The following is a 22,650-nucleotide window of genomic DNA, read 5'->3' as shown; positions in this document are numbered from 1 at the left end:
GTTTCGGGCCATAAGACTCATTTTCAAAAGCCAAGAGCCAGTTTACAACATCGATGGTTTACAATAGCAGGGTAGCCGAGTGGAAATAGTGTTCACCTAGCAGTTAGTAGGCTACCAGTTCAAACCTGAAAAGTCATATTTTTAATGGCTCGAAACTATACCCAAAACCCAGCTGTTATTGATCTTAGTGCTGTAAATAAATTATCCTTTCCAAATAACCAGATTATGCAAGTCATTTGCATACAAGTCATATTTATCCATTCAACAATCATACTTTATTCATTTTTGCCTTAAATTCTCACACTGTTTTGTCGGAACCAAAAACATATCTCATCTCTTATAAACATATCTACTTTTTGGTCTAGTAAAGGAACATAGTTACAGTTCGGTCACAGAAATGGCAGTATGGCTGTTTTTTTATTTAAAGGAAGGTGTGTAATCATTTTGTTAGCTTTGAGTAAAAAAAAATACGTTTTTGGGGTGGATCATAGGAGCCTAACAAGTAGTATTGACTAAGATTGTTTTCTTAATCATTTGATTGGCTATTTGGATGTTGAAAAAAATTAAGTAAACTTCCCATACGTATGACAAATGAATCTAAGTTTCCTGTTCTCTTTCATACCTAGAGCACAATTTTCTTATATTTTTGAAAGAAACGATAAATCTGTATAAATAGAGGGTACGAAAATATGCAATTGAAATTTGAAATTGTAATAAAAGTATTCACAACGAAACTCAAATTTTCAACGAAACATTTTCTCAATGTATACACACTTACATAAATCTGTATAGTCTAACAAGACCCAATCTGAAATTGCTTAAAGAGTGTTTTTTAGTTGTACTAATACGGTGTACAACGATATGTTTCACCCCTTAGTTATGCGGCGTCAAACCACAACCCCGCGATGTTGACGTCGAGACTGGGCTGAAACACGGGGAATACCACGAGTATTGTGCAGTAAAAGTTAAAGTTTAGGTTCAATATCTTTAGGTAAATAAGGTGGAAGACGAATTTAATTGAAATATTTTTACGTTATTCTATTCATATTGTCAATAACACATGCATTTAGTTACTGGATGCATACTTGAACGGGTTATGGTTGTAGAATACTCGTAATTTGATATATCACTCTGTAGTGCGACCTTTTTATGGGCAATAGCATTGACTATTTGATACTGAAGTAGACTTCCCATCTATTTGGACCAGCCGTAGCCAATTTTATGTTAAAAAAGAACGTAGTTGTGTGAGCCAGTTACAGAATGCGCTAACAACTAAAACTCTATTTTCTACTTTGTTTTTTGTTGCTGGCCAAGTCGTTAGGTCATAACAGTTGCTATAGTTCACAATAAGTTGTATTAATAGTCAAAGGTAATAGTGATAAATATTTGATATAGTATTACTATTATATAGGGGAGCGAGCTGGTGTAGTGGTAGAGCGCGGGACTTCGGTTCGGGAAGTCCCAGTTTCAAATTCGCCAAATCACCGATGGATTTTATCTAAGTGATAATGCCGCAACCCTGAGGTCTAGCCTAAGACTATAAACTGATAAATGTTAAAAAATGAGCATCATTTTTGTACAACTGTGGGTCAAAAAGCAAGCGAAGTTCCCTGTTGCGTGGATGCCCGGCGGGGCGGCTGCCCTGTTGCGTGGATGCGTTTAGGAGAGAAATTAATTTAGGCAACACAGTCAAATTTTGCTTAATCGAATGAATCCTCCATTCAAGCAGTTTTTTTTTATTTGTAAAAAATGTGTTCATAATGTAGATGTATTTTTCAAGCAATTTACCGTTAGTGTTTATGTTTTTCCTTTATCAACTTTGTAAACTGTACTATATGACTGAATCATTGTTAATTATAATACTGTACTTGTTGTTTTGTTGCAGTGGAAGCAGCGCTGGGGAGTCGTGACTAAACTTTCTCCAGCAGCAGGTACGCTTCAACATTTTATATACATTAATTGGCAAGCATGTTTCTTTAACCTTTTTTTCTCAGATAGTGTGCATCGCAGGGAACGCATACTGTTGGAGATATATTTTCCTGTAGATGTGCATAGTTCCTACATAAATTAAAATGGACTCATAAATAAGCACAAACAATGCATTTAAAATAAATAAATAGCATGGACCTTATGGGTTGCCATGATGGTGACAAAATAACAACGAAATATAAAAAAGTAAAAAAATTAGAAAAATTCCAATTACATGTGTTATTTACAGCGTGGGGTGAAAATAGAAAGGTCTATACATTACATATTTTTGTAACGAGTTTTCGACCACTGGACGACCTCTAGTAAGATATTAATTGAATGATTTGACCGGAAATATAACTAGTTTTACTACAAGCTAAAAATTCCAAAAGAATGGCACAGAAGTGAGGGGAAAATACCACAAACTTGATGTTTTGGTTATGCGTCATTTATATTAGTGTTTTGTGCAAAATCTTCTGAAGCATTTGACTGAATGCAATATGTTACAGCACATTTATATGAATAAAGTATAATGAAATGGCTAGTACTTCAGTTTAATGTAAAACCAATCTACAATATATAAAAAAAGCTATCTAATTAATGAAAAATAAAATTAATTCTTCAGAGCGAAGGAATTAAAATTCATAAATAATGACAGGATGTTCTATACCTAATCAATAAACTTTAATTTGCTAAATAAGTAGTAAAATCTTTTAAAAACATGTCATAACGTTACCAGAGAATACTTTAAAACCTGAAACTCAATGATAAAATGCTGCCTTATTAGGAAGAACAGCAAAAAATTAATTGACACAAACATTTGTAGAGCGAATGCGAACCTGTCTCGGGGGCCCTGATGTTTGTGCTTGTACAATGTGTGGGGGGGGGGGTCGGGGGGGGGGCAGTGGGGGATTTGAGGGGGTGTATTTGCCCTTATGTCATTAGCAGACTGCGAATAACAACAAAAAGACGTAACTGGGGGATAATACAATGTGTGTATACACGTATATATGTATTATGAGAAATGTAAAACCATAATTATGTAACAAATGAATGATTCTATTTCAATAAAATTCTGTATATTATACAAATATTCTTTTTGAATTATATACATTACATTTAACAGAGAAATTACAACGACTGTATTCTTTAGGGCACTAAACTAGGGAATGTAATTAAATCGTGTGTACAGTTTGATTTGAATATATTATTTTAATTGGGCTTCAATTCCATAGGTGTTTTAGATCACTTTGGAACATCAAGCCAATGTCCTAAAACATTGAAATAGAAAATGTTATAGTAAATACACACTACCTGTCATGAAATCCAATTAAATAGAGTTTAAATATAAGGTTTTTAGTCTTAGGGATCCTGGATAAAATCCCGCCAGTCACCAATGAATTACCTTATAACGTCTATGTTATAACGTTATTACCCAGTGGCTCGGAACCCCCTGAGATAAAGGTCAATCCATCTAGAAAACAAAATAAAAGTGTCTCTCTGTATTAAAATAACAAATATAAAAGTTACTTACAGTCTTCGCAATCCTGTTAATTGAGCACTACGGCCGTTTCTACAAACTTCATTCAATTGCTGTAATATCATTACAGCTACTAGAATAATTTACTGTGTGGATATTTCGCTGGATGTTTCACACAGATTCATCTCTTCGATGACCTATAAAATGACTGTAAATGCGCCATCTTTGGCAAGTTTGACCCCACAGTGGTCGTATATACGGTATCAACGCCATCTCATGAATGTCTGAGATAGCCATATGTGCCTCGCCGACGTTATTTTACGTTGCAAGTCAAACTGCTTGATTTAAGTGAATGCCCCTCTAGAACTTTCTTATGACGTGAAAATGTATTTTACAAAGTTTTTGTATCGACGCCAGAATACGTTTTAGTGTCTACGTGAGTGTCGTTTTCATCGAACGATATCAGATTTCAAAATATTTTAAGGAAAAACTATCAAAACACCTAAATTTTTCGTTCATTTAGTGAAAATCTAACGTTTTGTTGCCCCACCGACGTTTGAATCACTAACTACATAGGTGACAACACACCCAGAAACTCAACAACTTAGAAACATATCAATTTAGCAACACCAAAAAAGAAACTCAACCAAATTTAAGAGGAAGTGTTATTATTTTGTGGATCGAACATGTTACTCTACCACAAAAATCCAAGACATACATGTGGTTGTAACACAAGCTAAAATGTAGTTACAGTAGTTTGTTTAATGACTAACCGCAGTAATATCCTGATAATTAGAGGAATTCGATAATACCAAGGCAAAACTTTGGTTCGGATTCCACTATAAACTGTTGGTCCCTTAGTTGCCATTAGCTGTATGGGCTATTCATTAACAGCTGTGTCTAAGGAATATGTCGGCCTTAGTCACTAAAAAGACTACAAGATCGCGCCACTCATCCTACACTCATCTCCTTTCGTACTTGGCTTAAAATACCTACTTTGTATGGTCACCATTTCATTGAAAAGTGTGAAAGTATTAAATTATTTTAGCCCAAATATGTGTGAAGGATAAGTGTAGGATGAGTGACGCGATATTGTAGTCTTGTTTGTGATTAAAGTCGACATGTTTCTTAGACACAGCTGTTAGTTAATAGCCTCCGAACTACATTTTTCGTTTTAATAAATGAATTGGTTTAATTATCAGGATAGTACTGCGGATAGTCGTAGTACTCACTAGTACAGACGTTAATCCACACCAGGGAGCATCCCATCCACAGTGCATGCCTATAAATATTCACAATTCGTTACCTCGTAGTAGCTGGATTACAGGACGACACCACCCTTATCTTCTTAATTATATAAAATAATCTTTAGATGATTCATTATATACCTAACTATGTACGGTTAATCTATGCGCCAGTACTAAAGTAAAAACTGTAAAAAGTGAAAACTCCAAGCTCTACGTTTCATTCCAAACACCTTATCGTCTCCCTCCGTTAGTTTTATTCCCCCAGCTCCTCCAAAGTGTAAGGGGTTTTCATGCGGCAAAAACGTAAGTTGAAAGCGAGCGGATGCTGACCTGTGGTTTTTCCAACTGATCAAAGAAGTTTCACGTGTTGGAGCCGAGCGGTAACGATACAATAAGGGCGGTCTTTCCTCCCCAATTCGGCAGATTTGGAGGGTATTTCCTTTATATAACAGCTTTTAAATCCGTGTCCAAGAATCGGATTGAATGATGAAGCCTAAAATGATGAGATCGTTAGTGGACCCAAATTAGGGAATGCCTGTAAAAATTAACGACTTAATAGAAGATTTAGTAATCTAGTCATAATTAAGTAAGTACTTAATTATGAGGCCAATATAGTTAAATCTTAGTAAGAATTTCCATGTTTGTTCTGATATGTAAAATTAAAGCTATGTTGGGATAAATTATGTAAGTGATATAGCTTTCCAGAAGTTTAGAAGCTATAAATAATGAATTCGACAAGATTTAATGGTGATCACAAAAAAGTAGTAGAATTCTAAAGTGCATTTAGCGTATGAAGTTTTATATGTTTTCTCTTGATCTTTATTTTTGTTTATGATATGCTAGGATAGTTTGTTTGTAAGTTAATTTCGAGAAAGACCCACGATCTCTAAAGTTTACATGAAAATCAATGTTTTTATTTTATTTTCTGTGTTTGGATTAAAAAATTTAAAGGTCTTAACGATCATCCATTGAACCTGCTCCTGGCTTGTGTAATGTCGATAAAATATTAATTATTATTATATTGTACATTATAACGTTTTAGAGAGCGTGTAACTACTTTAATGCCTAAAACTCCTATTGATCTGTCATCAAAATGGCAAATTTTATTCAGTTTGCTAATTAAATTAATGTAAAGAATTTAATCGATGTACTAAAGGTCACAATTTTACATAAAATATGGAATCAGCACTTTAAGTGAATGAAATGGGTGGTTTATAAAAGCAACTAATTTAAACTGGATTTGAAATTTTCTAATCAGACTCACCTGCCTGAACATTCTACTGAAAGATTTAACACAGACCTTAAACGAGTAACCTCTTTTGACCTCCCTATAGCCATAGACAAAAATAATTAAATATAGACCGTCAGCTGTGCTGCGTTTACCATAGGTTCTGGCACACACAGCCGGTAGCGCCATGTAGTTACGGCCTACGTGCTACGTAACTATATGGCGCTCCCAGCGGTGTGCGCCAGAGCCTATGGTAACCATGGTAACCACTGCACGACTGACAGTCTATATTTAATTCTTTTTGTCTATGCTATAGCTCACGTTTGGTGTCATATGTGGAATTTACCTCTGGTTATAAAACTAGGGGGATGTACTTGTTTTCAAAATATGTAGGCCTAGGGTAAATGTACTTCTACGAAGTCTCTAAAAATAAAACTCGCTGGAGAAAAGGTAGCTGACTTACGTCAAGACGGGGATTCTGCGTCCAGGGGTGAAATTGGCGATACAATTTATTGCCCTGTCCCCCATTTTCTTAAAGCTCTTATTCAGGCTGCTATCATGAGGGCTCCGAGGCTCTACTGGGCCATAAATCCTGCAACTCTTAATTGTCTTGCGATGGACAACTTTTATCTTCAAAGTCTCTACAAATTCCGGCTTTTCAAAGGAAAGCAGGAAAATTAGGGGGAAAAGGTCAGAAGCTAATAGGGGTTGGCTCGACGATATTAATGTGCGATGGTATTCTATGGGTGAAAAAATACCGTGATACGGTATCCATTATGCATGGTACAATTTATTCAGTCTGTGATCAATTGTTTTGATTACACAACGAATAAAACAAACAGGAAGTTAATATGACCTTCTGTACTAAAATAATAGCATTAAAAATTAACTTTTGAAAAATACTGTTGATATTACATTGCATCTACTAACTGTAGCAGTGTGTTGAACAATTTTGACAAGGTTTTCTTCTTTACGACATAAGCTCAGAATTCTCAATTGAAACCTAAAGAATTTGTAACAACAGTTTTACAAATGAATTTTAGATAACATGTTTTGTAGTTTTGTTAATATAAATTTCTTAGCAGACGTTTGCTGTTTAGAACTGTCTCGAGTTCCGCGTTAGAACTTATATCCCCAGTGCGGAGTCTAGATATTATTTCTACTAGCCGGTGACTCCCAAGAGGAGATTTTTTAAACAAAGCTAAGTGTTCACTCTGCTAAATGTTTTAGTTGTTATAATCCCTACAATATTTCCTGAAAGAGCTAAGGCAGGATAGTATTAATAATATGAAGATAATACCCAGAGGAAATAAATTCTCACTTAAGTAATTTTAATTTCAAATATTTTAAAATAAATTCCAGTGCTTTTGAAAATTCGAAAGCTTGCTCATTCATTAATGTTATTGGTGAACGTTACATGAGTAAATTAATAAATATTTTTGAAAAAGTAAATACTCTAATACTTTTCATAGAAATGGTGACCATACAAAGTAGGTATTTTGTAAATTGTAACAATATTTTATTTCTGCTTACAGAGGTTTTTACAGCACCAAACAAATGCAAACGAAAAATTCAAAACATTTTAAACATTTTGGCACTACTGCCAAAATTATGCCCATTAGTTTAAGATAATACGATAAGTTTTAAAGATATAAAAGACGCAACAGTTTACTCTTTGTTTGACTTGGTAAAAATTTGGGTTTATAGTAGGAACAAGTGATGGTCAGCACTTAACTGTATTGCAGATCAATGCAAATAAATTTCCTAGAACTTGTTAAGTAACATTTTATATTAGTTGTTTACTGCGACGGGTGGCGTCGTCCTGTAATCCAGCTACTATACTAGGATGTTACGAATTATGGATATTTATAGAAATGCACTGTGGATGCGATACTCCCTGGTGTGGATTAACGTCCGCAGGGGTGAGTACTACGACTATCCGCAGTACTATCATGAAAATTAGACCAATTCGTATCTACCAAGGCAAAAATTTGGTTCGGATTCCACTATGAACTGTCGGTCCCTTAGTTGCCCTGTTTGGGCTATTAACAGTCTAAGGAATAAGTCGGCCGTAGTCACTAACAAGACTACAAGATCGCGCCACTCATCATACACTAATATCTATTCATACTTGGATTAAAATACTTACTTTGTATGGTAACCATTAAATTGAAAAGTATTGAAAAAGTATAGTTATAGGTAATATACTTATAGGAGGACATGATACACGATTCTTTAGTACTATTTCCAATCAGGTTAAGTGACAATCCCGGGACATGGCTGTAATTAATTGCTCCGCGACTGTATAATTGGCAGTGACCCTGACAGGATACTAGGGACTCTCTGTCCCTTGGGTGAGGGGTTATGGAGGGGGGGGGGGATGGAGGGGGAGGTTAGGGGCTGAGTGTTTCAGATAAGTGAAAATAGGGGGTTGCTCAATTGAATTAGCCTTGGCTCAATGGCCATCACCAAATAAGGATTGGCAATTTATCCCCAGATTGGAGTTGACGACTAAATTTAGTAGTCAATGGTATTGGTAAAGGAAAGGTTTTAGGGCGCTATTTGTAAATGCTTGTTTGTGTAAACCTGTATTCACTGGTAAAATATAATATTTTGGAAATTATGGAATAATATCTTTTCTAACATAGTCTGATCAAACTTTAATTTGAGTTAAACAACGCGTGTTTTTACCTGAAGCTGAAGTTTTACATGTTAAGTTGGCTAAGCAAGAATTTTTATTTCTGTAGAAAACTCCCTAAAGCCTAACAGTATCATGATACTTGATATACAACAGTACCATGATATTTGTATCATTACTGACGCGACCTATCTAGATATGGTCAACGGTCAAGAGGATGGTTATTATGGTAATTAGGCCAAGCATAGTATCGGTGCTGTCACAAGGTAAAGATGACGGGCAAGCAACGGAGTTAGAAAAAACTAAGTGAGGGGTAATTAACTGGTGTAGACTGAATAATTTTATTTAAAGCTATTTAGTGTATTATTTTTTTAATTTGATTGATTATTAACATTAAAACAAGATTAAAATTGCGAGGTGTTTAAGCATATATTATAAATCTATCCATACTATTATCTACTGTCTGTCTGTTTGTCTGTGCGGCTGGCTCGAATATAATACTAAGCTGATATAGCCAAAAAGTAAGCATAAAGATGGTCCATATATCTAGGTATGTCCTTAGCCTATTCAATTCCCTGGGTTCAGCTCGGGCTACGCCCCTTGGACGCCCAAAGTTTAGAGGTGAGGTTTTAAAAATTGAATATTGATTGGTCTCCATGGTAGGATGAGAAAAATTATTACTTTTATCTTTGCATTGACATTTCAATGTAAACAAGAAGAACTGCCAAATGCTTATTTCATAATTTCAGACAGCTGATCCAAATAAATTAAATATAATATTTTACCTAACCCGCCATGTTAAACTTCCCTATCCCAAGCGTGATGTATACAACTTCCTTACTTCTCGAGTGATGTAAAGTTGAAAAAAACTCACTCGGTGATGTAATGAAACCCATTTAAATAACATTGAGTGGATAACTTAAAAAATATACCTCTATGGAGCCAACGACGTTCAACGCTAGAAATCAGCTGTGTGTTTGAATTTTATTGTTATGCTTTGAAGAATTTTCCTAACCTAGCTTTTGTTTGTAAATGAACGTTACTGTTAGAAGATGAGTGACATTGATAATGAAGCATATTGCTCGTAACCTCCTGAATATTGTCGGGTCAGGTAAAATCTTGTACGTTACACGTTACGCAAGAGCGTGTTTACATCACTTCGGTGAATTATGCAACTCGCCTTCGCTCGTTGCACAACATTCACCTGCGTGATGTAAAAACGCGCTCTTACTACACTTGTAATGTAATAGCTATTTACCTTACAAGTGTAGTAAGAGCGTTTTTACATCACGCAGGTGAATGTTGTGCAACGAGCGGAAGCGAGTTGCATAATTTACCTAAGTGATGTAAACACGCTCTTGCGTAACGTGTAACGTACAAGATTTTACCTGACCCGACAATATACAGGAGGTTACGAACAATATTTTTCATTATACATTTCACTCATCTTCTAACATTAACGTTCATATACAAACAAAAGCTAGGTTAGGAAAATTCTTCAAAACATAACAATAAAATTCAAGCGCACAGCATTTCTAGCGTTGAACGTCGTTGGCTCCATAGAGGTAAAAATTTTAAGTGAAGCACTCAATGTTATTTAAAAGGGTTTCATTACATCACCGAGTGAGTTTTGATCTACTTTACATCACTCGAGAAGTAATGAAGTTGTATACATCACGCTTGGGATAGGGAAGTTTAACATGGTGGGTTAGGTAAATAGCTATTACACAACTATGGGATAGGATTATCTAAAAAATCATCGGAAATTATTTTTAAAAGTATGTAGAAAGTGTAAGTAAAAGTGTCCAAGTTATGAACATTATTAAATATAATCATTGACAGGCAAATATTTATGAGATAGTTTTAACTATCATGATGTATTATGATATTAAGGGCGCACCCATTTTTTTCTTTGGAAACAGATTTTTCTTCCCGTTGCGAAGCACGAGTACAGCAGCTAGTATATGTTGATATTATTAAATCCGTAAATAGAAAAAAATGTGCATCCTAAAATATTAATATCAGGAACAAAATTGTTTAAATTTGCTAGCTTAATATACGATCATTTAGTGAACACCTACATCCAAATAATATTAATAAATAAAGCAAAGTTTCTATTTAAGCTTGAAGACCACAGATGGAAAATTCAGAAATACTATTAATATTAAGACAATTTTTTATTTTAAAGTTAAATTTTTATCCATTTTCCAACATATTTTGAAAATTAGAACTTATGTATGCTCTTTTTATTCGTATGCCAATCATTAGTTTTTGTACAGTTAAGAAAAACTTGATAATTTATACAAGTTTATTCCAATGTATTTGGTATTGTGATTCCACTTTTACTCGATAATTAAAGGCGACTAGTTCCTAATCAGATACACTGTCGAATAAAGGTAAATCTAAGGTCAAATAAATAAAATGAATAGATAATATGTATTGAATATTTGGTATGAAATGATTAAATAGAATCGTATAGCGAGAATGATTTGTATTTTAAGTTCGACAGTATTTTTTTACCGAGAAGCTTTTTTATCCGTTTTTGAATTCTACCGGTACCAAGCGGAAAAGCTCTAAACCAATCATATGTACTTTTAACATTTCCCACTTGGAGCGCTGTCCGTACAATGCTCAATAAATGCTGAGCTCTAGTGCCAACCCGACGAACTCAGTTTGGCAAGGATAGAGAGAGAATAGTGGTAACGAAGTTGAATATATAGATCCATTATCAGTAATTTAGTCTAATAGCAAATTATAGTACTCAATTTTTTAATGGTTTAAAAAGAGTTAATTTTTTGAATTTTTTCAATTAATTTTTTAAAATATTTCAACAAGATTTACAAAAATTAAAATGTTTGTGATTCCTAACATATTTAAGTTTCAAGGTTCTCTTAATTTTAGCTTGAGGCTTGCTTTTGAAATTGCGATGTATTAGTAGACTAAAAGATAGCGTGTATTTTTATTTATTAAATCTACTAATATTATTATTATAAAAAAATAATGTCTGTCTTTCTAATGAAACCCCTGTCCCAAATTAGATAACATTTAGCAAGGCAATAATCAACATGCCAGGTATTTGTTGAAAATATTTTGTAATTTAAATATGGAATGTGTTTCAAAAATGTAAGGAATCTGACATTTTCACATTTGTTTACATTTTCTTTGTATACAAGTAGGCCTACTGTGTTTATATTTGAGCATAGACATTGGTTCTATTTTCAAGCACATTATATGGAACCTAAAATAGTTTAGACACTATTTAGTTCAATTAAGTTTATATAATATTTTTAAAATTTATTTTCAATCTTTTGCTAAATATGGGCAAGGCTCGTGTGAGATTAAATTAATAAACTGAACTAAAACACTATAATTTCCTGTTATAATTGATGGAATTTTAAAAGTTATATTTTTACTCTCGTATGAACCTTATAAGCTTAAAAATTCATTATACTAGCCTTTATCTATGTAAAAACTTCAGTTGTATAGGTATTATAGTCGGTGTTTAGTATATTTTAAATATATTTTACTTTTAGAACATGCAAATTTCATTGATTGGTTTTATTCTTGAAATTTTTCTTATGCCTGAAAATCATGCTTTCTTCTCATATACAAGTGATTCAACCCAATAAGTGAAATATTTAAAAAGCATAAATATACACACAGTATACAGTTGAAAAAAAATATATGACGGCGTTCCTAGCAATGTAGAGCCACGAGTGTACTGCAGGTATTGCATCGTCAGAATACCACGGCACGGGCCACTAATACAGTGAAATAGATTCTATAACCCTACTATGAGTAGAAGTACTTGCACTAGGAAACGGCTCCATCTATTTCGCTGAATTACTGGAAATATTGTTATTGAAAATGGTGACAACCTTTCGTAAACATTACTTTTGTGGAAAATATATATTATTAATAGTAATTAATAAACATTTACATTTAAAAAACCTTTTTTTTGATAGACCATAAAATTAGTTGAAAATTCTTATGGTGTAATAAAACTCCCACTTATGGGACAGGGCAGCTAAGATTGAACTCTGGTCATCGAATTGAATATGTGTGAAAATGTTTGAGTTTGTCTTACAAAAGAGTAAAATGAACGATAATTTCTGCTATACTCATTTAATCATTAAAATATTGATATGTTTCCCAATAAAATACATTTTACTTCTAAATAAAGCATCCATCGAAGTTTTACGATTCGGAAAAAACGTAAAACGTGCACAAGCAAAACATTTCTCATAAAAAGAAAATACACCATCATAGAGGCAACATGATAACCTTCATGACTAGGGGGCATGCGAAAAACAAGTTAAAGTCTAACCAGTTTTGGTTGTCTACTGCTCTAACTTACAACTTACGACTCCTTACCTAACTACAAAAACACTAAAAGAAAGAACATTTGCAGATAAACGGGGACAATTTTCGCTTAACGTTTGGCGGCCCGCCAGGCAGTTTTAGCGGCGCCACGTAGATAATTTCTTTTCCTGGCCATATTTTCTAACTGTATTTCAACGCTTGGAACACGTGGTATGCACTTGGAACCAAACTAAAAAAATCATTTCAAAAAGCTTATGATCTCTTATCCTTATGAATTCCCTTAACCTTATGGACCTTAAAATCCGTATTGTATTTGAACTAATAACATTCAAAATTCAAAGAGAATTACTATCCTCTGATGCTATTTTAATTTATACTGTTGAATATTTTATACATAGTTAACTGCTTAGGTTACACATTAGATCAGTGTATCTACAACCCGAAGTAGATTTCAAATCGAAAGTTTTTTGTTGAAAGAATTTAGACTCAACTTATTATTGATTTATATATCTTTTGAAGACTCATGCGAATTTTTTCCTGTTATTGAGTTACATTAAGATGTACTAAGCTGGGTAAAATTTGTCTTAATTAGGGATCCTTTGCAAGTATGATTAAGAGATGCTTAAGTATGATTAGGTGTGATGCTTTGTAGCGTGAAGTTTTTATACTAAAAAGAAGGAACCACGTTTTAACACACAGGAGTAACGAATCTGTAGTGTGAGTTTTTGGTACATATTTTTGCTAAGCAAACTACTCTCTGAAAATACAGGGATACTCTTTACTCAGTGAAACACACTATTTACTCACCGAACACACTCTTTACTCACCGAAACACACTCTTTACTTACCGAACACACTCTTTACTCACCGAAACACACTCTTTACTCACTGAACACACTCTTTACTCAATGAAACACACTCTTTACTCACTGAAACACACTCTTTACTCACTGAACACACTCTTTACTCACTGAACACACTCTTTACTCAATGAAACACACTCTTTACTCAGTGAAAGACACTCTTAACTCACTGAAACACATTCATTACTCACTGAACACATTCTTTATTCACTGAAACACACTCTTTAATCACTGAAACACACTCTTTACTCAGTGAAACACACTCTTTACTCACTGAACACACTCTTTACTCACTGAACACACTCTTTAATCACTGAAACACACTCTTTACTCAGTGAAACACACTCTTTACTCACTGAAACACACTCTTTACTCACTGAAACACACTCTTTACTCACTGAACACAAATTTGGAATTGTTTGTCATTGTGCTTCATATCAGGCCAAGATACCAACGAAGCTTTTGGAGCCCGCATCGTTGACGTTTAATTTACGTTAGATCTAGACGACAACCCATTTTATAGATTTATTGGTGCGGAATTTTTGAAACTGATTCTGTAGCTGTAATCAATCGATTGAAAGAACACAGTTAAATGCCAGCTGGAAACCCCTAAATAGTTACTTGTGGATATAAATAGTCGAGACAACTGTCAGATACAACAGCAGTTTGAATATAACTGTAAACTACGTGCGAGTCTTATCACAGACGTGTTGTACACGTGACCAACAATGTCTAGATACGGTCCGATTTACGATCACGTATGAATATAGGTGGAATTTACGCAAATATGTAATATGATTTATGATCAAAGATTTATTGCCGTGATCGCTTATTTAACGTTTAACCGAGGGACTGGGCTTAAATAAATATTTATCATTGAATTTGGTTTGTTTAAGAGTAAAGAGCAAAGTAAAACGTTGCCGGTAATCAAGTAAAAGTCAAAAGATTCAGATGTTAAGAAAGAGAAGTCCATTTACAATATTCAAAGAACTTGGTTCAGTGGTATAAACCATCGCTATTGTGATGTTTATATATCATATAAAGTAATTTATACTTTGTACACACATTTTATGTCTTTTTCACAACGCATTTAGTTTAACATGGTTTAAATTTCCTTAAGTAGCTTTAAAATATTTTTAAACAGCACTCATCTGGTTTAAATGGGTGCAACAATACGCCTTCACATGAGGGGAGGCGTATTGCACATTAGGCACAGCAGTCCGTATTGTACTAACACTTAGGCGTAATGTTACTGCCAATTGGAATATTACAGTTCTTTTGTAGTAAAAATTTTACTTATAAAATTCATTGTGGGTATACTTTTATTTTTTCTAAGTAATAGTATATTTTTTACTAGTACGTACCGAAGTTGGTCTCATGTGTGAGACAAAGCCAGAGACAGGAATACCAAATTTCTCGTACGAGGTGAATCCGAGGTCAAGGAGAAGAATAATTGGAGCTAGTACCGGATAATAACTTCTGGTACAAGTTATGACCGACACTTTTCATCACGACGTATAAAATACTAACAGAGAGAAAACAGACATCAGTATATTTTTTTGTCGTAGGACGCTAGGCACGAGCCCGGAATTGTTTTTCACATTACTTCAGGCTAGACCTAGGGGTTACGGCATTATCATATAGATAAAATCCATTGGTGAATTGGCGGGGATCGAACCCGGGACCTCAGGAACTGGAGTCCCACGCTCTAACCACTAGACCAGCTCGCTCCCCCGGACATCAGTATCATTAAAAATTTCCTAATTACATTGTTTTAATATAAAAATAAAAGCGAAAAGGGGTCTTTTTCAGAAGAGGGCCACCACTATTAAAACTTAGTTTAGGTTAGGTAGTTTTTTAGTGTTAGTGATTATTTCTGTTCAGTTAAAAAAAATCTTGTGAGTAAAGCTATAAACTAACCTAACCTAAGCTAAACCGTGGGGTTTACACAGTTTAAATAGTGGCAGCCCAATTTTGTAAAAACCCCGTGAAAAGTTATATCAAACCTACAAGTTCAAAGTTATGTTAATTGTGCAGTAACCACGCACTACAAGCTAAAAACACACCAAACTAGCTTATTTCTGATTATATTTTATTGGTATTGTTAAACAGTAAAACTGCTGATCTTAATCCTACTATAATATTATAAATGAGAAAGTTTGGATGTATAGATGTATGGATGTATGGATGTATGTTTGTGACAAGTGAACGCGAAAAATACTGGTCGGATTGGGCTGAAATTTGGCATGATGATAGCTCACATTCCCGATTAACATATAGGTAGGCATATTCTTATTTCAAAAATCCTTTCGGGCTCCGCCCCAGTGGCTCTGGAGTTTCCCATGTTAACCTTATGAGAAATGAAATTATTGAATCTTAACAGCTGTTTCAATTAAACAAGTTGGTTCTGTTCTGTGATGTTCAATAGCATTAAACTTACAAAAATTACCAACAGGGTGCAGCACTATTATTTCTTTTACACTTATGACAACAGCTAATTTGCAACCAAAAGGTGAGTGAGCGTAGCGAACGAACTTCAACCTGGAGGCGAGTTAGCGTAGCGAACAAGCTAACCTGAAGGCAAGTGAGCGCAGCGAACGAGCTCCAACCTAAAGGTGAGTGAGCGTAGCGAACGAGCTCCAACCTAAAGGTGAGTGAGCGTAGCGAACAAACTTCAACCAGGACGTGATTGAGCCATGCGAACGAGATAATCTTGAAAATTAAGAAGTTAAACGGGGCAAAGCCCGCGGGTTACAGCTAGTAATCTATATATTAATTTGAAACTGTTTTTCTTTGTCACAGCTATTTTGAGAGAACGGCTGGGCGTAGAAACTCGGTAGAGGTGTCTAAAGAAAGGTTTTGGTCTGTAGATGAGCCATCAAAAGAGAAACATGGCGAATTCTCTTGGGGCTCTACCCCCGTGGCCTTTCAATTCCCATCCCATGTTATTCTTATAGAGGAAAACGGGGTTTTTGTCACAGCTAATTTGAGAGAACGGCTGGGCGTAGAGACTTGGTAGGGGTCTCTAAAGAAAGGTCTTGGTCTGTAGATGAGCCATCAAAAGAAGAATGAGGTAAATTTCCTTGGGGCTCTGCCCCAGAAGCCTTTAAAGTTGCCTCTTCAGATTTGTTTACATTACGACCATATGCATAATTCTACACTACTTTGAAACAGCTGTTAATATTTAAATTGTGATTTACTGAATTTGTCAAAATGAAGTATTTGCAAAGGTTTTTTTCTGATTTTAAAATCGATTTTCCTCTGCATCGTGTCATGTTTTGCAATATGATGTTGTAATGTTGTAATGTTATAATGTGCAATCCAAATCAGTGGAAAATCCTAATATCACAGTAACTCTTAAAATTATTTCTTATGGAGTTAACTTATGTCTATTGTATAGGTTGGTTTCTGCCTTTTTTTACCACTTCTTGGAGATTGTACGTAGGCGTGTTGCACGTAGATGATGTTTTTTGGCGTATTGCATCTGTAGACGATACTTGGGTTGGTGTAATTATTACAATGGAAAAAAGCGAGAAATCCTGGACAATTTGATATAGGCCTACTAAAAATAAAACTGAATTAGAAGAAATAGAAATAATGTTTTTTTCTTCATTTATAATCGTTATTATAGAGAACCTAATGCGGCTATGAGTGGGAAACATTTGTAGAAAACTCTAAAAAACAAGATCAGCTTTTAAAAAAAGATAAGATATTTACAAACAATTTTGGTTATATCTAACTGTTGTGTACACCGAGAGTATTTCCATAATCATTGAGTCGACTTTTATAAAGTCATCGGAAATTATGACCGTTATTCGTTTAAAAAAACAACCTGTAATGCTTCGCAATTGCTCGAATTCGAGCAACAGGTACACTAGTTGAAGTAAATTGTAAACAGCTATGTACTAGTGTACTAGGCAAATGAAGAAATGATTGAGAGCGAGGAGAAATCAGCTGATCGTCTTATATTTGCTCTACATTAGAGCTTTGGAAACAATTCCTATCTTTGATAACAGCTATTGAAAATACATTTTGTACGTATTGATGAGAAATATATCTGTAAATTATCTTATAGATTTTAGTAAAAGGAGACATTTAAAGTGGAAAAATTCAAACACATGATGGAATTATTTATTTCTGTATTCTATAGAAAGAAATACAGCTTAAAATGGGATTTGAGCCTAAGGCCACAAACTAACTGAATGCCGATTAGTTATTGTTAGATTCAAAACTAAGGATTTTAGGACATTAGTACAACCGGAAAAAAATCTCAATGAATTACAAATTTCAAATAATAAATGTGTCACATAGGTACGGCTGTTTAAAATAACTGCATGATTTAGATTTATACATCTTATTTGTTTTTGTTTATAACCTGTGGATATAAATAAATAACTGTGCCACATTTTGCCGTCTGTCCCAGTAGAGATTTACGGAAGTGTCAGTTCATCTCGTGACCCTGTTTAAGTTAAAATATAAATCACTTTAGTCTGCGGACAGACTCAACTGTTATTTATACCACTTTGCAAGACTGCTTGAACTGTCTGTTTTTTAAAGTTTTCTTAAATTTGTATGCGTATATACAACTAAATTAAGTTATTTATTGTTGCTTTTCATATTTAAATATGATTTACATCTCTTGAACACGAGATTAAAATGTTTGCAATTGTTATTCAGTTTTTGGTTATTATATTTTCTTAGTTATTAAAGTTTAAGCCACTGTAAAAATTTTTAAGCGTCTTTTTAATAAGTATGACAATCCAAAAACAGCACGAATAATTTAAAGTGGCAACGACCTAAAATATATACCTACTAAAGAGTCATATGGCACCCTCAATCATTATATAAAACTTAACAATACAGCTTATATAGCTTTTCTCACGAAAAATAACAAGAAGATTTAAAGTAAAATAAATACAAATTTGTTTAAATACTTATATTTTCATCAAGAAATCATTATAGAAATCTTACTATATTGGTTATGAAAATTGTTTTCGTTTCAGGTCACTAAAGGTGTGCTTTGTTATAAGTAACTAACAATAATCACATACAAAATTCAAATAAATTATCATTTTCCCATGGAAGTTTAGCAATAAAGTCCAAATATTGGTTTTATAGCAATATTACTCACAGTAAATATATATATCCACTGATAATAATCCACTGATCTTGATAGTATTTTTTATGTATACAAAAATCGACGTAAATAAATTCACATTTTCCATACTATTGTAAATGATTCCTGGTAGTTTCCAAAACAGGAGACGGGATTTAATGATCTTTAATTTATTTAATTGACTATTCTATACAACTTAAAAGTACGATACTTCCGGAGAAATGATGTTAAGTTGCAGAGAAGCAGTGTACACTTGATAATGATCGACGAAGGAAGGAGACATATAAATAATTGACGTCACTGAAGTAGCTGGAGATTTCGTGGTTGCAGGATCTTCCATGTTTGGAAGTGCTGTTAAATTATTTAATAAGGTCATGAATCACCAGTACATTATTGGTACCTAAAATGGTTTCAATATCAGGAATATATGGATAGGCTTTAAAGTAGTAAAGAATTCATATGGGAGCATAATTTAAATCGTAGGAGGTTTGAAAGGAACTTGCTGTTAGAACATTATTAAATTTAATCGTTAACACAAAGTATTTGGTATAGTTTCCTGGGCGAAGTCTTTCCGTTAATAATATTAATAATTCACTTTCATTTATTGTTAACAAAAGAACAACAAAAAATCCCAAGTACAGAAATTATTATAATGTGCCATTCAAATAACGTTATTTGTAAAATATTCACACTTAGAGTGTGCAAAATAGTTAAGATATTATTTCATTTAATAGCCTATGTTAAAAGTAGGAATTCTAGAGTATATAATCTGGTCAATTAAAAGATTATGTTTTTTTTTCAGTTTTTAAGCAATACATTAACATGATAGATTGATAGATGGATAGATGTAGGTTCGAGTTTTGTAATGAACATGGAAATTTTGATTCTATACTGCCCAGTTCAATATTTACAAGTAAACCATGTAAAACTCCAAAAATAATAAATAAGAAATTTGTAACCGTAGTAATTTCAAAGCGATAACCTTAAAATTGACCTTAAAAACTGAAGTAGATGTGCCATCTATATGGTCAACCTGTAACCAATTCGAATTCAGCCGAATGAGTCATTTACAAAAAGGGTGTTACGGTCAAATTCTTTGCACTCACTTAGTTTTGGTTACTTGACAGTTAATGTGAAAAAGACAAATAAAACGTAGCTTACAATAAGTTTTGCAATCAACAGCTTAGTTCAATAGAGTACTCGATAAAAATTAGTGATTGACAACTACAAGTTGGTGGATTAGTTAATCAACGTTTATATATAAAAAAATAAAATAAATTAAGATTTATATTTGACCAGTCAAAAGTGAATACGCAGGTTGGAATATTCAAAGTAAATGTATTTTTCACCCCAACACACATGTATATTTTGGGCGGCGAGGTAATGGAGAACCCGTGTAATCTATTTGTCGTCTGGTCACCCCAGAGCGATCACCGTAATACTGCCTGGTCCCTGGTAGCTGGTGGCTTCCATGACTCCATGCTGCAACGTTTGGTATACAAAAATATTTTATTAGCTCAAGATAGTGGTAGGATCCTCCAGGTTAAGTAAGATCTTGGGAACTAATTTTGGAAAACAATATTGCCAAAAAATCTTTGGCAAACAAATTATTGTGCCAACAAATCTTTAGGGGTGTATTTATTTCACAATTTCAAAATTTTTCATATATTTCCATATAAGTTTTAATGGTTAGCCTAGGTGAAAATTTGTCTATTTTCTGTATTTTGCTCCATAGTTAATTAAATTCATCTGTAAATTTGTTAAAGCAATCAAATCAATTATCAAATGTAAAGCTCAAAAGGTCATACTACAAGTAGCTGTTCATGTTACAATTTCACGATTTAAAACCATTTCTGTTGGAATGAGGCTTGTGTAGCCCGAGTGTGGGACTTATGTCATGAAAGTCTGTGGAAAAGTATAATCTCGGACCCAGTGATTCCCACGTTTCCCCCTTCTCACTTCATGACCCATACTTAAGCTATAAGGTCACAATTATAAGTAACATTTTGGTCTCTTCGGTAGTGAAATCTGTGTCTGTGTCGTAGGCATACCACCTTTTAAGGCTAAAACCATGTGATCATTGCCTAAGGGTGATACAACTTTATATGATCCATCAAAAAAGAGTTAATGGCCTTTTCTAGATCGCTATATAGTGAATTTACACACGTAATGCTTAGTTGTTTATGACACTAAACATTGTCTTTGTAAAAATTTTAATTAATTAAGTATTTTCCCAGTATTGTTTGCAAATAAAAAACATAAATCACTGTGGGAACGTCTACATAAAAAAATATTGGTATGACCTAATTTAAAATATATCAACCCAATTTAACTAATATCCCTATTTCACATAATATCCCAATTTATAATCTTTGACGTATAGTTTTGTTTATGTATTTTTACTAAAAACACAATTTTAACTCGTTAAAATACTTCGATTGATCATCAAAACATCACTCTAAAAAAAATTGAACACAAATCAACAAAACAGTTTAAATGTTCTAAAAATTGCATCTTTATTCCTTAAAAGCTATGAGTATTGAGAACTGGGAGTTAACTATACTATGAATAACTATTTTACACTAAATCACATATGAAATATTATTTACAGTGTCTTTGACTATAAAACTGCCTACAAGACCCATTTCAAACAATATAAAACAAAATAAACACAAAATAAATTCAATTCCAAGAGAATAGTGACCATATGTTCCCCATATTTTTCACTTGACACTGAGGGAGGGACGTAGTAAGGTAAGGCGCGAACTCTCTGATTTCCTCCCCTGTCGGACTTGGGGTCGCGCCAACCCTTAAGAATTATCTTCACACTTCTTCATCTTACCCTCGAAATTGCGAGAAGAAAATGACGAGTAGAAATAATTTTACTGATTGTTGACCCCTTGAGGAGTTTTCCAATGTCTATGAATGCATGTGCGTAATGGTTCATGACACTAAACATTATTTTTGTAAAGACTTAAATTAAGTAAGCAGTTTTCCCAGTCTTCTTTGTGAATCAAATCACTAGAAACGTATATTAAGATATATTGACTTAACATGTAAAGCAAAAGCAAAGTAATTTAAGGTAGGCCGATATACTGTATACGTTTTAGTTTAGGTGTAAAACCCATTTTCCTAAGAGAGTAAAAAAAAATCATCAAAATCCGAATATTATCAAACTTTGAGTCCAAAATGTAGTGATTGACTTAGACATGCAATTAATTGATTAAATAAAATTATTAAACTAATTTACTATCGAATACTATTTCTAGTTCTAATTAATGTAATGAAGTAAGCCATGTATATATTTACGAAGAACACAATTCACAGTATTATGAAATATATAGCTGAAAAGGCAAAAATAAAGTTCCAACTCTTGTAGTACATACTTCATTTTTATATTATTAAGACAACCGCATTAATCAACGACGTTACTTTTGCCATGAAGCTAAAATGAGCTAATAGCTCATTTCCCTAACTGGTGTGCAGTTCTAAGGGTGTTTTAGAAGTATTGACATAAACATTTTAACTAACAATATTAAACATTATCAAAACTTAATAAGTTTAACCGTTCTATTTGAATCTCTTCGTTAATTTATGATGTGATAAAAAAAATTACCGACATGGCATATCAAAAAATATTTATTAACATAATAGAAACAAAAAATTTAAAGCTATTTTGAGCTCCCTTAATTAGCGCTAGCAGCCGAATACATAACATGACACTTACTAGTCACTACATAATAATACACATCACACTTATGTTAAAAATTTTGTTTCAAAGCAGTTT

At 33.5% G+C, this 22,650-nt stretch overlaps 1 pseudogene; it reads left to right on the top strand.

Moving 5' to 3' along the window:
• Positions 1–22,650, top strand: part of LOC128989470 (uncharacterized) — a 166,226-nt pseudogene that overhangs the window by 6,574 nt on the left and 137,002 nt on the right.

Source organism: Macrosteles quadrilineatus, unplaced genomic scaffold, assembly GCF_028750875.1.
Source record: "Macrosteles quadrilineatus isolate MER2022 unplaced genomic scaffold, UCM_ALF_1.0 Scaffold_3__2_contigs__length_128488019, whole genome shotgun sequence".
Classification (NCBI taxonomy): domain Eukaryota; kingdom Metazoa; phylum Arthropoda; class Insecta; order Hemiptera; family Cicadellidae; genus Macrosteles; species Macrosteles quadrilineatus.
The sequence above is the reverse complement of the archived record's forward strand: the minus strand, read 5'-3'. Positions and strand labels throughout refer to the sequence as shown.